This window comes from Protobothrops mucrosquamatus, unplaced genomic scaffold, assembly GCF_001527695.2.
Source record: "Protobothrops mucrosquamatus isolate PMUCROS unplaced genomic scaffold, P.Mucros_1.0 scaffold77, whole genome shotgun sequence".
Classification (NCBI taxonomy): domain Eukaryota; kingdom Metazoa; phylum Chordata; class Lepidosauria; order Squamata; family Viperidae; genus Protobothrops; species Protobothrops mucrosquamatus.
The window spans coordinates 767031-782288 of record NW_015386454.1 but is presented as its reverse complement, the minus strand read 5'-3'; positions in this window follow the sequence as shown (position 1 = coordinate 782288).

Genomic DNA, 15258 nt, shown 5'->3' with positions numbered 1-15258 from the left:
GCTGTCATAACATCTTTTGCTCCCAGGGGGCACCTCCGCATCTAGAAATCCCGACACAAATTGGGCAGTTTTTTTCCTTTGATTCTATGAGTCACTAAAGTGAAGAGGAAGTTGTCCATCCCCCTCTGACATTTATTCTGCCTCAATCTTCCCCATCTTGGTGCTATTGAGGCAAGTCTTCTCAACCAAGCTAATATGGTGCAACATCTGCCCAGAGAAGGCTGCCTTACATGTTATTTTATTTATCAGCTTGGAGAAAGAATCATAGCCTATGATAAAAAAATATATATGAGTGTGGATGGGTAGAATTACCAGTTTGATTTTTTTATAGGATTCCTAGTTATTTAAAATGAGTGGCACTGTAGAGACTTAAGATGTATGAAATGCATGCTACTAGCTGTTTCCTTTCTTGCTTTTGGCAAATAGATTGACGTCTGAGTACCAACTCCTGTAATATCTGTATTTGAATGAGGACTTTAGTCTCTTGAACATGAATCAAGCTGCAAAGCAAGTCATTAAAGCTGAGTCTTAATCCTTATAAATGGTTCTTCGTAATGATCAGATTGGTTTTTTTTAAATCCATATTGATAGTCAAACAAAACATTTTGAAGATCTTCGGCCTAATATAGAATGAAAGACTACTTTTTTTTAAAATTTGAAAGATACAAATGGCCATTATAAAAGCATTCCTTTCTTTTCCTATATAGGAGAATGTATAGTAATTCTGTTTTGAATTTTTTATCTCTCAATGTGTTTTCTACCTCAAGTATCTTTTTCTACTTTAGGTTTCTGTAATGATTACTATGTTTGAAAGTTTCCAGTTAAAAGATTTTTAAAAGGAGAAACTGGTTTATAAAGTAGCAATTATACAGGACATAATAAAGAGCTTTTGGGTAAAGTAATTACTGAAGGGGGATTATTGCAGTCAGTTGAAAGGACCCTATTTACATACTTGAAACAAGAAATGCATTGTAAATCATTCAAGTGATAATTTTGGTCTGCAGAGAAAGAAAAAGCTTGCAAAAGTATTATAATGCCACTATGTCTCAGCCAGCAACATTCTTGCCTTGAAACTGGGTAAGTTTTAAAAGTACAGAAAATAGAGTACTTTATATGTAACTTCTGCACTGGCATAAAACCTGAGAAACTCAAATTATCTGATCATTCATTTCTAATAAGTAAATGGTTTTAGTTTTCCCACATAAAGGCATTATGCCATCAAGAATTTCTTATTTATTTGCATGCCTTGTTTTGTCTGGAGAGCCAACTTGTTTTAAGTGCCAAAAATGATAATGACAAGAGACTGGTAATGGACTACTATTTTCTTGCTGAAAATCTATTCTTAAGTCAGCTTCTGAGGAGAATCATTCCTCTTATAGGGAGGAGGGGATAGTTTTAAGAACAGCTGCAGAAACATTTCATAAAATCTCATGGAAGCATGTATAAAGCATGGTTGAAACAAACAGATTACTTCATAAACTGGGATTGGGTATAGACACATCAAACCTCAAGAATCCTAAAGATGTAAATCAAGGCCAAAATTAGGAAATATTTATGCTGCTTAGCTTGAGATTTGACCCAATAAGTTTTAGTTTCTAAAACAAAGAAATCACCAGGAAAAACATTCTGGAAACAAGCATTATACATCTTGAAGTTACCATTTCTGTCTTTCAGGAAAAGCAGGAGCGTGTAATGCAGAATTGTCTTGCTTTTGATATATCCTGATTTTGTATGCTGATACATGCAGATGTTATTCAGAGGTTAATACTACTGTTGTAAATGTCTACAGCTATGGACATTTATAAGTAATATACTTGATAAGAATCTCAAAAGCACATTTACCTCTCATAAGTAGATATTCTTAGGTGGGTGCAGACTTACTAGTATTACTTTTGATATTACTTGACATGAATGCCCACAAAAGTAATATCAGGACTGAGAGTGATTCTGTATACAGATTTGTGAAAAAGTATTTGCTGTATTTCAGATTTTCTGAATTTTTTCACTGAATGTTTTCAGATTTTTATGTGGATCTTAATGATACATTAACTCCAATATAGGCTGATTTCACAAATGATGACAAATCATAATTTGTTTTTTTTATTTAATCTTAGCAAACATATACTAGTTTACATAATATGTGTCTGTAAAATGGGACACACAGATTTCTACATATATTATTAAATATGTAGATAAATCTTGAAAAGTATAAAACTACTAAGGCTGAATACTGAATTGTATTTGATTTGCAAAGCACAGAAGATGGTATTTTTCACTTAATTTCTTAAAAATTGAATAAAAATGTGAATTAAAAAAGAGCTGTACATTAGAATCTCTGTGAAGAGAAGAAAATGTATGTTTTCTCTAGTTTCTTCTAGTAGTGAATCTTTTACAATTTATTTTATGTGATTGGGTTATGCACAAAATTAATCATGGCTTATAATACCATCTTTCATATTGTCTTAGTCTAGTTCTCATCTATGTAGGCTTATATCCAGGTAATTAACTAATAATATCACAATGTTAACCTAAAGATTATATATATCCTAAAGGTTTCAAACCATCAAACCTTTGTGGCCACTAACATGAGGTTTATTTAAATGCTAGATTGATATATAATCAGCTTTTGGGTGTGCAATTTAATAGCAGATTGATAATGAGTTGAAGATCAGTCTAGCAGGAGTAGATAGTAAAAGTCATGCAGACCATGAATCTACTCTATACCAAAGTTTAAACAACAAAATTTGATGTATAGAGCCAGCATCCCTAACATTATTGTCTTCTTTCATATAAATGTCTTATACATGTACATGTTGAATAAGTCCGTTCACTTGCATTGTAGGCCTTGGACATGTCAAGTTGTATTTTCTGACCTTGACTTCACTTGATCAGTAGTATAATTAACCTTGTATTACTGAGAGAGCCTAACAAATTTTCACACAAAGGAGGCACCAAAATGTTACATTCTGATAGTTACCTAGCTGAAGTGAAAGTATACATTTTATTGGTTATATAACTGAAAATACATTAATATTGGTTTCCATATATGGTTTTAAAATAATCCAAATAAAGAGAGGAATTATATACATAAAGAAAGACTGTCTTCTGTCACCATTGATAGCCAAATCATGAACTGGCCCAGCCAAATGCTGATTTTGTTTTTCCCTGGTTCAAAGTAGCCAATTATTACACAAGACAGGCAATTGCAACCTGCTTATTCTGTAATCAAGAGTCCCTAATATACAGATTGGCATATCTTTTATACACTTTTGGAAAGCAAAGGCATATGATCACTAGCCAGCTATAGGCAACAAGCAACAATTCACACCCCCTAGAGGAGAACCCTCCCAGAAGGTAGGTTCATTACCAAAATGTTACAGCCCTTGCCCTTCTGACCCTCATCTGTAAGGCTGATAAGTAAGTATAGAAAACATTCTAGCTAAATTATCTGCAACTGGAAAAAGAAATTAACCCTGAATCAGCATCTGGCCTGGTTTGAGTTCCTTGATTAGGCTATCAGGTAGCCTTCCTAAAAATGTTAGGGCAAGGATGTGAGCCCCAGGAATGAGAGGCCTGAAGGGAAAATATTTAAAAACAATTTTTTTTCAACAAAACGGTTGTCTGCCTACCACAGTATGATTTAGTCTGCAGCTAGACATTGACTGGTTATTTAAAAAGTGAAGATGCCCTGCTGGTAGCCACATGAAAATAATTCTGTATTGATTTTGGCAACAACTCTGAAGGTGATTTACCAGTGCCTTTTTCTAGAATGTTTTTCACCTTTTCAGTATATCTTACAACTCTGGTATTTCCTGATGGCTTCTAACCAAGGATTATTTTTAATTGCTGTGTAGAAAGCAGACTTTTGTGAAGTCTATCCAATAAAGAGCACAAATGCTCTTTTGTCTTGGCTGTGTTTCTTTTCTTTATCCTATTTTCTATTAGTTCTTTAGTATGTAACTATTCTTGCATTCTGGACCCTTTAGGACACTTTTCTTTCATCTAAAACCTAGGCCACACATTGAACTAAATGATAATTTGTTGAATTACGTATTGTTGGATGTCTGCATTTTGCACCATAAACCATGTTTTACAAAAAAAAAATTTTATAATACAAGTTTTATTAGTTTTTCTTTTTACAACCAAATGCTTGAGAAACAACGTGGTGACAGGGTAATCAATTATGCCAAAACAAAATCATACATATGTAATTCAAATTAAATCATTACAAACTCCCTCTCTGTTCCCTCAAATATTATATTATATTCAAATTAATATATATTTCAATATAATTCAATCTATCCAAACAATCATCAATAACATTTCATTTATATAGATCAAAATCCTGTATTAAGCTTTACAATTTACAATTACCATATTCCCATTTAGCTTAAATAACCATATTATTAACACTTCAGGTGTCTTTCCTTTCCCTTTTCCTTGACATAATCAGTAACTCATTTATTAATTTCATTTCTTCTTTTATCAAAAATCCCTCTTATTCCCCTTGCTTTACAAAATAGCTTTCCTTCCTAGAAAACAAAAATATTACTCCAAACAATACATTTCTAATCTATTTTAAATCTATAATCTATCAATTGATCAAAATCTATATAATACTCTTTTAACCCATTCAATAACATTTAAATCCAATCCAAATTATTATTATATCTCCCATGCACATATTAGTACAAAAGCAAACATCTTTTCGCTAACTTCACATTTAATTAGTCTTTCTTCAATCAGGACCGCTGGTATCTTATTTGCCAATTTTAAACTTTACGTCAATCCGTGTCTAAAAAGCCTTTAACCCATTATGTACCATTTTAGATCACACTCTTAAATCTTATTCTAGCTTTCTTTTTGTGCCAAGCCGGTTTTCATAACAAAGCCTCTATGTCAACGAATAAGTCTCTTTTTATTCCTTGTGGTAGCATTTGAATCAGGGAAGAGTGTCCCCTCTTCTGTTTTAGAGACCTGTGTCCTTTGTAGGTAGTCCCTTGTTGTTTTAAAGATTCAAGCCTCGACATTTGACTCTGCTGAATAGGAGACTCACTCCTGACCAATTTTGTAGTTAGTAGTTGGTTAACAACATTGTCATAGTTCTTAATCAATTGTAATTGGAAGTCCATTTCTGTTAATTTTAAAGGTATAGATGATTTAATTACAATCATTTTTTGATCATCAAAAATCTCAAAAGGTTGTGTATCAGATGAAATAGAATCCTCTTTAATGATGATTAATTCCTCTTCTATTGTTTTTGGGTCTGTAGAATATTCAGATGAGATCTGAAAATCGGTTTGTAAGTTCAAGATAGAGTTTCTGTTTATTATTTAGTTGTATTAGTTGTAGCATAGAATATATTTCTTTCTGAAAGGTGTTTGTTTTTTCTTGAGGCATCATTCATGGAGATTAGTTTTCTGGTCTTTATGTGTATCCTTTATAATACAATATATTCCAAAGTATAGATTCAGTTCTGAAAGCAATATTTTATAGCAGGCATGTCAAACCCACGACGTCATGTGACGTCGTGCAACGTATTGGCCAGTTTTGCCATTGCCGGCAATGGAGTGGGCGTGGTTTCCATGTGACGCGTCTGCCCACGGGCCGGCAGTTTGACACCCCTGTTTTATAGTAATCCCTTGTCTCAAGTATCCCAAAAATTGTCAGTCAGGCAAGGTTGTAATCCACAATATTCCAAATGTTCAACCTCTCTCAAAACAGCTAAAAGGTCTTTCCCAGCCAGGCGTAGTCCAAAGTCAAATGTTTCTTTCTCTCCCACTAGCTCTTAAAGTTAAAAGTCCAAGCTCAGTAGGTATATATAATCCAAGAAGGTCAGGATGATAAGTATGTCAAAATATTTTCCTTTATTGCCAGCTGTTCTCCCAGGATAGGAATAACCAAGCAAAGCAAATTATAGTGCTATACACAAACCCACCACTAGATGTCATTCAAAGTCCATTTTCCACTCTTAAAACAAAGGATTGATTTCTTATATTTTGCCTCAATGTTTTTTCTTTTTTCGAAGAGAAAATCTTAACAGTTATCTCAGTTCTCAAATTTATCGAAACTGTAGCTTTATGTTACTTTCACTTCAATATTGTATGTTTCTGTCCCCCATAAAATTAAAACGCCACTTCCATTTACATTTGGAGGTTTTTCGCTTCTTGGGAGCCTTTCCCAGGAAATTCAGTTGTAAAATAGTAAAGAAAGGATCAATATTCTCACCCAGTTCCAGACATGCTGTTTGTGATATATTAAGTAGTACTTTTTTCCTCTTTGGTTGTCAGCAGCTAATGGCCTGCCACAAGAATGTAACCAGTCTTTCCCCTGCCGGTTTGGAGGGCTTTCCTTGGGTCGAATGGAAAGACCGCCCTCTTTCCATTATCAACAAGGTACCCCTCCTCTTCATCGCCTCTTCGGGGCGATTTTAGGTCCTTTTTAGGGCTCCCACCAGGGCAAAATCAGGCATGGAAGGCAGAGCCCTGCCTTCGTGCATCCCGTTCCACTGCAACGCAGATTGAAAGTCCTTTTTTCTTCTGTTCAATTGTGTCTGATTCTTGAGGTCTACCTGAACAAGTCCCTGCAGTTTCCTTGGCAAAGTTTTTCAGAGGTGGTTTTCCATTGCCTTCTTCCTTGCTTTGTTCCTAAAGCAGAACAATTCATGTATTCATAGTTTTTAGCTTAATGCCTTAATCACTGCATCAAACCTAAAAACTTAAAATCATCAAGACTTAAAATATTAATATTAAAATGCTAGCAATTTAATAATTTTCCCTATAATGCTGGGGATGAGTGGTGAGGGATTTAGCTTTGTTTATTGGTAAATAATATACTTTGTTTATTGAGGTGTGTGTTACCACCTAATTTAAGAAAATGCCACGGACTGATTAAAAGTAAAATGCTACCTTCTTACTTATGTGTGCCTTTATTTACAAGGCAGATGGAAGAACTTAACTGCAGAAATCCTAATCTAAATTGTGGACTTTTCTCATCAGCACAGGCTAACGGACTAGTTGCTCACTTATGACAGAAGATTTCTGGATAGAGCTATGCCTTCTATAGACATTGGAACCATCAATGAACTGCAATTTTACTGTAAATTCTGCATGGCAGAATGAATACTGACTAGCTTTAATGAAATTGTTACTATTATAAAGGAAAAAACCTTTAAATATGACATATGGCACAGTACAATATCTGTGCCCTCTAGGTTTTGAAGTGTTTTATCTTCAGTCAACGAATGTGTTACTGTTTTGTCATACTTGCAACATTCAGACCATCTACTATACCAAGTAAAAACACAATAGTGGAATTTAGAATCTCAGACATGGCAATCCAGCTATGACATTTGAACTTTTCAACCTACTCAAGGACTTGTCAAAAATAGAAGCGGAAATCTTGAAGATCTGTTGATATTCCCCAACATTTTCCCCTTAAAAATGTCATTGTCTTTTCTTTTCTGGTTTTTCTCTTTAAAAACATACTCATAAAAAATAACAGCAGGCAACATATTTATATAAGTATTTTTTTTTTCCAAATCAGGAGAGTGGCTTGGAGATGAGTGAACCTTGCATCTTTTGGATCTAAAAATTCTTCTGCTGTCCCTGCATTTGTCCCCTTTTGAGCTAATACAAGGAACAGGAATTTCCAGTATCAAAAAGAGAAATTGGTGTGGAGGAGTAGAAAGGAAGTCTGACTCATTTTTTATGTCATAGGGGAAAAGCCAACTTACCTAGAGGTTTGGAAATTGTCCCAAGGGGTATAGATTTTAGTAGAATAGTCACATCAAAATCTTTGTACTCTCTTTCATAAACATAAAGCCTGAGCTCTAGACTTGTACAAAATGGTGCTATTTTATGAAGCCACATCAAACTAAATTGAAAGAACAATGTGTTTTAAGGCACAGCCAGGGTGCTTCTGCCTCAGTGCTGAGATGGACCACTTCACTTCACCAAATGTATTGACAGAAGCACCTTCTCTGCCCGCATGCACAAAAGCCTATAGACAGCCATCAAAGCAGTCCTAGTTAGTGCATCACTTAGACCAGGGGTGTCAAACTCAATTTCATTGAGGGCCGCATCAGCATTGCGATTGCCCTCAGGGGGCCGGATGAGTGTGGCCAGGGTGGGTGTGGCCTACTGGGTAGGCGTGGCCAGATCTACATCGTTCGCGTCAAGGCTGCCTGTGGTGGCCTAGGCAGGAGTGGGACAGATCTGAGGGTCTCTGGCAGAAGGGAGTGGGACCAGGGCAAGTGCCAAGGCATGGTCCACTGGAGGAGCCTCACTGTTCCTCTCAGGCCATGCAGGGGGGGCTGGATGGTGGTGCGGGCTGCCCGGAGCCCTGGGCAGCAGAGGTCAAATGCCCAGCCTGGCCCTTGAGCACCCGCGGCACCAAGCCCAGCCCCATTTCCCCAAGGGGGCGCCCAGCTGCACTTACTTCCTCCTCAAGGCTGCTGCTGTGGTGCTTGCTCTCCTTAGCCAGGTTGCTCATGATGGGTACAAGGGCAAAGTCAGAGGGAGGCCCATTCCCTCTCCATGGGAGGAGACCTGGCTTTGTATCCAAAGCTTTCTTAGCAATAGGATGGGAGACCCCCAGGATAGGCCAGGAGGAGGGGGCAAGGGGATGGTGAAAGGGTAGCAGGGCAGGACTAAGGTAGGACTTCCCTCAGACCTTCCCTCTCCTTCTTTCCTTCTTTCCTTCCTTCTTTGCTAAGTACAGAGTGGTGGGAAAATATTTGAGATGAGGGGAGAAAAACAGGCAAGAAATGCAGCTGGGGAGGTGTCACCTCCCCAGCATGCACCCAGGGGGCGGGACCGATGCGGCAGGGGCTAGTTCCTCGCTGTTTCCAGACGGCCTTGTGGAGCTAAGACTGAATGCGTTTCAGCATAGATGGCCACCACAAAATTGTACATTGGCTCCTGGCCAGCCTAGGCCAGGGCCAAGGCAGCGGGGGCCGTTCCCTTACTGTTTCCAGGATGGCTTCGCGGGCCACATGAAACTATTTCGCGGGCCGCATCTGGCCCCCGGGCCTTGTGTTTGACATGTCTGACTTAGACTGAGATCAAGGAAGAATACTGACTAAAGAAGGTATTGGATAAATACTGTAGTATTTTTTAGCTATTTTTAAAGCCCTCACTTAACATTTCTTCTCTCTCATTTGATTTCTCTCCTTTACCAACAACAAAATTACACTATTGCTCTGTTACTATGCTGATGACTTGAAAAAGCAGATGTGCCTTTATATTGTTTTAAATGAAGTTGATCATATAATACAAGAAAATGCACTCTGTATGTAATTTAATTTCAATTGTTTTTTTTAAAAAATGTCTGAAATTGGCAAATGGTTCAATAAATTAAAACATGTACGGATTTTTCCTGTCAATAGTGTTATTATTACTATAGGAATTGGGACAAGGGGTTAAACTGACATACGTGAGACCAAAAATGACCTTTGTAACCAGAAAGGAAATTCTTCTTAACTAAGAAAGACCAAATTCAGATCTAATGCTGCCTTCACATAATGTGATGAAAATCGTGGGTAGACATCATATGATAAACAAATGTTATATTGAAAACCAAATTACTGCCTTCAAACTTAAGCCAAAATAAACAGTATTATGATAGTCTTGTTCTTATGAGATAACAAAAACAATGTGCTTTCTGTAGTTTTGCCTTAGGCACTGCAGTCTGTAAATTATGGGTTACCCTTTGTGTGTTGCTTTAACACAGCCTAAAGTTGAAAGTAAGGTTTTAATATTTAAAGTTAAGCTATATATTTCTAATTGGTAATGAGGGAAGTGACCCACCCCCCCGAGAAGGAAATATTCAGGATGACAAGTTGGAAGCTTACCGCAAGGAGGTTGAGGGGTTGGTGAACTGGTGTAAGGAAAACAGCCTAGTTTTAAATACCGGAAAAACCAAAGAGATCATTGTCGATTTCAGAAAAGGCAGGCACAGCCACACTTCTCTGTGCATTAATGATTCACCTGTGGAGATGGTTACCAGCATCAAATTCCTGGGTGTGTAGCTAACGAGTAGGCTGGCTTGATTGCTCAACAGTGAGAAACTGGTGAAGCGGGCACAGCAGTGCCTGCATTTTCTGCGTCACATGAGAAAAGCACATCTTTCTTCCCCTGTCCTGACCACTTTCTACAGGGGGACGATTGAGAGCATCCTGTCATACAGCATCACAGTCTGGTTTGGAAGCATCACTGCTTCAGACAGGAAGGAGGTGCAAAGAGTGGTGAGGATGGCTGAAAAGATCATTGGCAGCTCCCTCCCTCCCATCCAGGACATAGCGCAGAAGTGTTACTTGAGCAGGGTCCGTAAGATCGTCTAGGACACTACACATCCTCTTCACGATCTGTTTTCCTTGTTACCTTCTGGGAGGAGGCTTCATGGTATCCGTGGCAGAACATCCAGATTCAGCCATAGTTTCATTCCATACAGCATTAACCTTGTGAACTCTCAAGCTTCCTCCTTCCATTATATATTCAAGATGGACAGTATTTAATATTTATTTGTTATGTATATGTGGGAGTGTGGGTCTATACATATGTTGTACATAGTATGTTTAGGTGTGTGTGATGTATGTGTTTCACTTTGAAAGCAGGCAACTAAATTTCATTTTTGATGTGTGCCGTTGTGCCCACAGTAAAAAAATGACAATAAAGGTTATCTTATCATCTTATCTCATTTCATCTCATCTCATCTCATCTTATCATCTTATCTTATCATCATCACCTTACCTTACCTTATCTATTAAAAAGGGCAGAATATTATATTTCCTCAAAAAATCTTAAAAAGGCAAAAAAGCATGCCCAGTTTTTCTTAATAGCCCCAAGTCTCCCTCCCCCACGCAGAAACCAGCTCTGTAGAAATGCAGATATCATAATCCTTTCAGAAAGACTGGCATCTGGAAGCTTAGAGCTGATGGGATTAGAAAGACAAAGATCCCTAGAATCAACAATCCCTCACACCCAAAAAAATCCAACACAGGACATAGTCATCAGCCACACCCCCAGGGAAGCAGGATTCACCACAATCAGAATACCAGAAAGGCACACTCAGACTCAGGTCAAAGTTCATGCCACAGGAACAACTTCAAACAAAAGTTCAAGAAGGTATAAAAACCCACCACTCCCTACTACCCTCACTCTGTTTGTCTGGCCAGCAAACAGGGTGAACAGAAATGTGTTCTTTTTTTTCTTTCTCTGTACTTGTAAGAACAGCCCAAAGTTGTCAGGAGGGAATGTTTTAAGTTCATCTAAGGAAAAGTTTTGGTTTTCCTTTTCTGTATGTGTTGTAAATGGGTTTTATCTGTCTATCCTTTTCCTGAAACATGAGGTGTGTCTAGCTACAAGAGCCTCATGAGCTCAAGTTTGCTTGTGTGTGGAAATAACCTTCTTCTTATTAAGTTTCTTTTCTTATCCTATCATTAATCAGTAAAACTACTATGGAACTAATCCTGGAACATATAAGCATTTTTCAGTCTCTAAAATAATGTAGCCTATTTTAGAATAAATATTAAAGGTAGATTCTCCATGCCCTCACAAATTGTACACACAAAAATACTAGGCTTATAAAAATTATTTGGAGCTTTCAGCATTCTCAAGTTGCAAGTCCTTAAGTCCTCTTTAACATGTTGCATATGTTCAGTTTCAGAAGTGAGACTTTCCATTTTTTTGTTGTTCTCTTACCAGAATCCAGCCTTTCTTTTGTCCTCATCTGTGGTGTCCCCATTTTGTTGTGACTGGTCTTATCTGTTTCTTTAACAACTGTAGTATTAATGCCTTTTCAAACTCTGCCTGCAAGCTATCCCCTCCCCTTTCCATTTCTCCATTTTTTATCCTCTGCTCTCCATGCCTAAGTCTGACCAGCAATGCCTCTCCTGGGAGAGTCCACCAAGAAAGAGAGGAGGGGATCTTGTTCTTATGTCTTTCAGCCCTGTACAGATGACTCCTCACAACTTTTGGAAACAGAGCACACTGACCCAGATGCTGCCACCATCCATTTGAGCCAGAGAATTGGGTTTGATTCCATCCATCCATTAGAAAGTCACTATGCAACCAGAGTGGAACAGATCTTCCCAAGTTCACAGGCATCCCCCCAGATGCCTGTGAAAGTTGCAGAGGAAGGAATGAATCCTGGAGCCATTGGCCCTCACGTGAAGCCTCAGAAGACAACTGGAAAGATTATGGGGAGAGGGCAGAAACTCATTGTAAGGTTTTCTTTCTTGCCTCATTTGTATTGTAATAAGTCATTTGAATGTATTTATGGAGGGATGGCATTTGGGAATGGTTGGCACAGCAAGTATTGAATCTTGGATTTCTGTCTGGTGGGAGGGAAAATTTGTCCAAGATGCTTGTATTGCCTGTTTTGTAGAAGTAGCTGCATGTGCGCGTGCGCGCGCACACACACACACACACACACACACACACACACACACCATTCAGAATCACACTGAAGCTATTCCCTTCACTTACCTTCAGTAAAGCTCCTTAGGCTGGTTCTTGCTCTGTGGCATGGTTTCGCATGCACAACTTCCTGCAAATTCCAAAGGGGAGGGAATCAGGCCCCCTCAGGTGATTTGCAATTCATATTATCTCATTGAGGAAGTAGCAGGAAAGAGATCTCCAAAACTCAAGCCCTGAATATGTTGCACTGGTGGATTCAGAGTGGGAGTGCTAGAGCTCACTGTGTGCAATTTAATAGCCTGGCTTGCATATTGGCTAACGTCAATTGGATATCACAAACCTGGATGCATTGAATTAAGAGCTAAGGCAGGAAACAACCCTTGAAAATGGGGAGCCAGTGGTTATGTACTGAGGTAAACCACGGCTGTGAAGAATTTTGGAGGAATGTGCAAACCTGACTGGAAACTTGAAGGGGCATCAAACATCTAAAATAATTGGCACAGAATATTGGACACTATAAATTTATTTTCCACCTAACAGAACTTTTGCCCTGACTTTTAGACCTTCATGGTTGAAAAGGGGGGGGGAGTTGTGGGAAGTCAGCCCCCCCAGAGAAAGAAATATTAAAAAGGGCAGAATATTATATTTCCTCCAAGGATCTTAAAAAGGCAAAAAAGCATGCCCAGTTTTTCTTAATAGCCCCAAGTCTCCCTCCCCCACGCAGAAACCAGCTCCGTAGAAATGCAGATATCATAATACTTTCAGAAAGACTGGCACCTGGAAGCTTAGCGCTGATGGGATTAGAAAGACAAAGATCCCTAGAATCAACAATCCCTCACACCAAAAAAATCCAACACAGGACATAGTCATCAGCCACACCCCCAGGGAAGCAGGATATGACCTTTGGGACATAATAGGATTAACCCACCATAATCACAATACCAGAAAGGCACACTCAGAATCAGGTCAAAGTTCATGCCACAGGAACAACTCCAAACAAAAGCTCAAGAAGGTATAAAAACCCACCATTCCCTACTACATCTGGTCAGCTTTCCCAGAGCCATCTTTCTGTCTGGCTCTCCTCTTCAATAAACTACAACCTTCTTTCTAAAGCAGTCTCCATTTTGATTATTCCCAGCTTGGACTGGATCTTGATGAAGATTTTTCTTTCAAAAGTAGTTTTCCATATCATAATAGGTCAAATCCAATCAAAGCAATACCTGAACCCAGCCATCCTGTAAGAGCAGAATATAGAGGTAAGCTAGGCAGGGATCACACTGTAATTTTTTTTAAATAATTAGGTCATATTTGGTGGCTGTGATCACAGGTTGTGTATTGAACCATAAAAATGTTTGTTTGGTTTACACATAACAGACTCTGTGAACCCAACTGTAGCTTCAACAATGATGACTGAGTATAGTGCAGCATTGGCTTAGTCCCCAAATTTATTCTATGATATTTGATCTTTTAGACTACAAAAAGGGGTTTTTCTTAGTTGGCCTTTTCATGATTATCTGCATTAGATTGTCCTTTTATATTCTTGTAAGAAAGTTGAAACAAAGTTCTTAAACAAATTGTAAGGTACAGCCAAACTGTTATATTGCATTTGATGCACAACAGTACTTACGAAGAAGCAAGTTCATGTAAAATTTATTATAGGAGAGACTGTTATTTTTAATGTGATATGGAGTTATCCTAATTACAGCAGTAGAGACCAAAATTTGTTTATAACATGTATATAGAACATGTTTATAACATGCTTCTTCTCAAGTGCTCAATCAGCACCAAATTAATCAACTAAAAAACGAAGTAAGATCATAAACAGTTGTGGTTTCATTTAGCAACTGTCCCAATTGTAGTTGCTAATAGAAATGAATTTAATAGAATGGGAAGAAAATAATGTAAAGTTACAAAATTATGCTGAGAACTTACCTTCCTCCTAAGCTGAAGGTGACTAAAAAAAAAGTTGTTTGAATGTTAGACATCAAATCCTGGACCTTTTCATTTGAGAGTTAGCCTTTTTGGCTAAACTGAGATGGACAGGTGGCTAGTACTATCTGGAAATCATAGACTGGAAACAAGGCAAGATGAAACATACAATGAATACTTAATACCAGACAGCGAGCTGCAAACACATGGTGTGCCAATCAGTTATATAGTAGCTAGCCAAGCAGTGGCAAGCATGAAACTAGTGGCCATGGTGGTGAGCCCTGGAGGAGTTGAAGGTGCTTGATAGCATTATTTTGGAATGGAAGTAGCAAATTTATTGACTTTTCAAAAAATGGTCACAGGCCACATGTATTCTCTATTTTCCACTTCATGTTGTTGGCACTAGCAAGTGGGGCATTATAGATATGGTTTCTATAAAATTATCATAACAGGACAGCTAAAAGGATTGCTATTTTAGAGGCTACATTCATTGACATATCTAAATTAGTCTTACAATTGCTATACAGGTAATCCTTAATTTACAATCACAATTGGGACAGTAACTTCCATCACTAAGCATTGTGGTTGTTAAGTGAGTCGCATCCAATTTTTTGCCAGGGTCGTTAAGCAAATCATCATAGGTTGTTAAGCGAATCCAGCTTTTCCCATTGTGTTTTCTTGTTGGAAGCCCCTGGGAAAGTTGCAAATGGTGCTAATGTGACCCTGGGATGCTGCAACCATCGTAAATGCATACTTATAATCCACACTTTTTGATAATCCAATGTTTTGGATTCCACTATTTCTGCATCAAGCCAGATTTGTTTCACATTTGTCATTGTTTCATTAACATTCTTTAAACATATCTGTCCATAGAAACAGACATCATCCCTGAAATTGTTGATATTGTGGC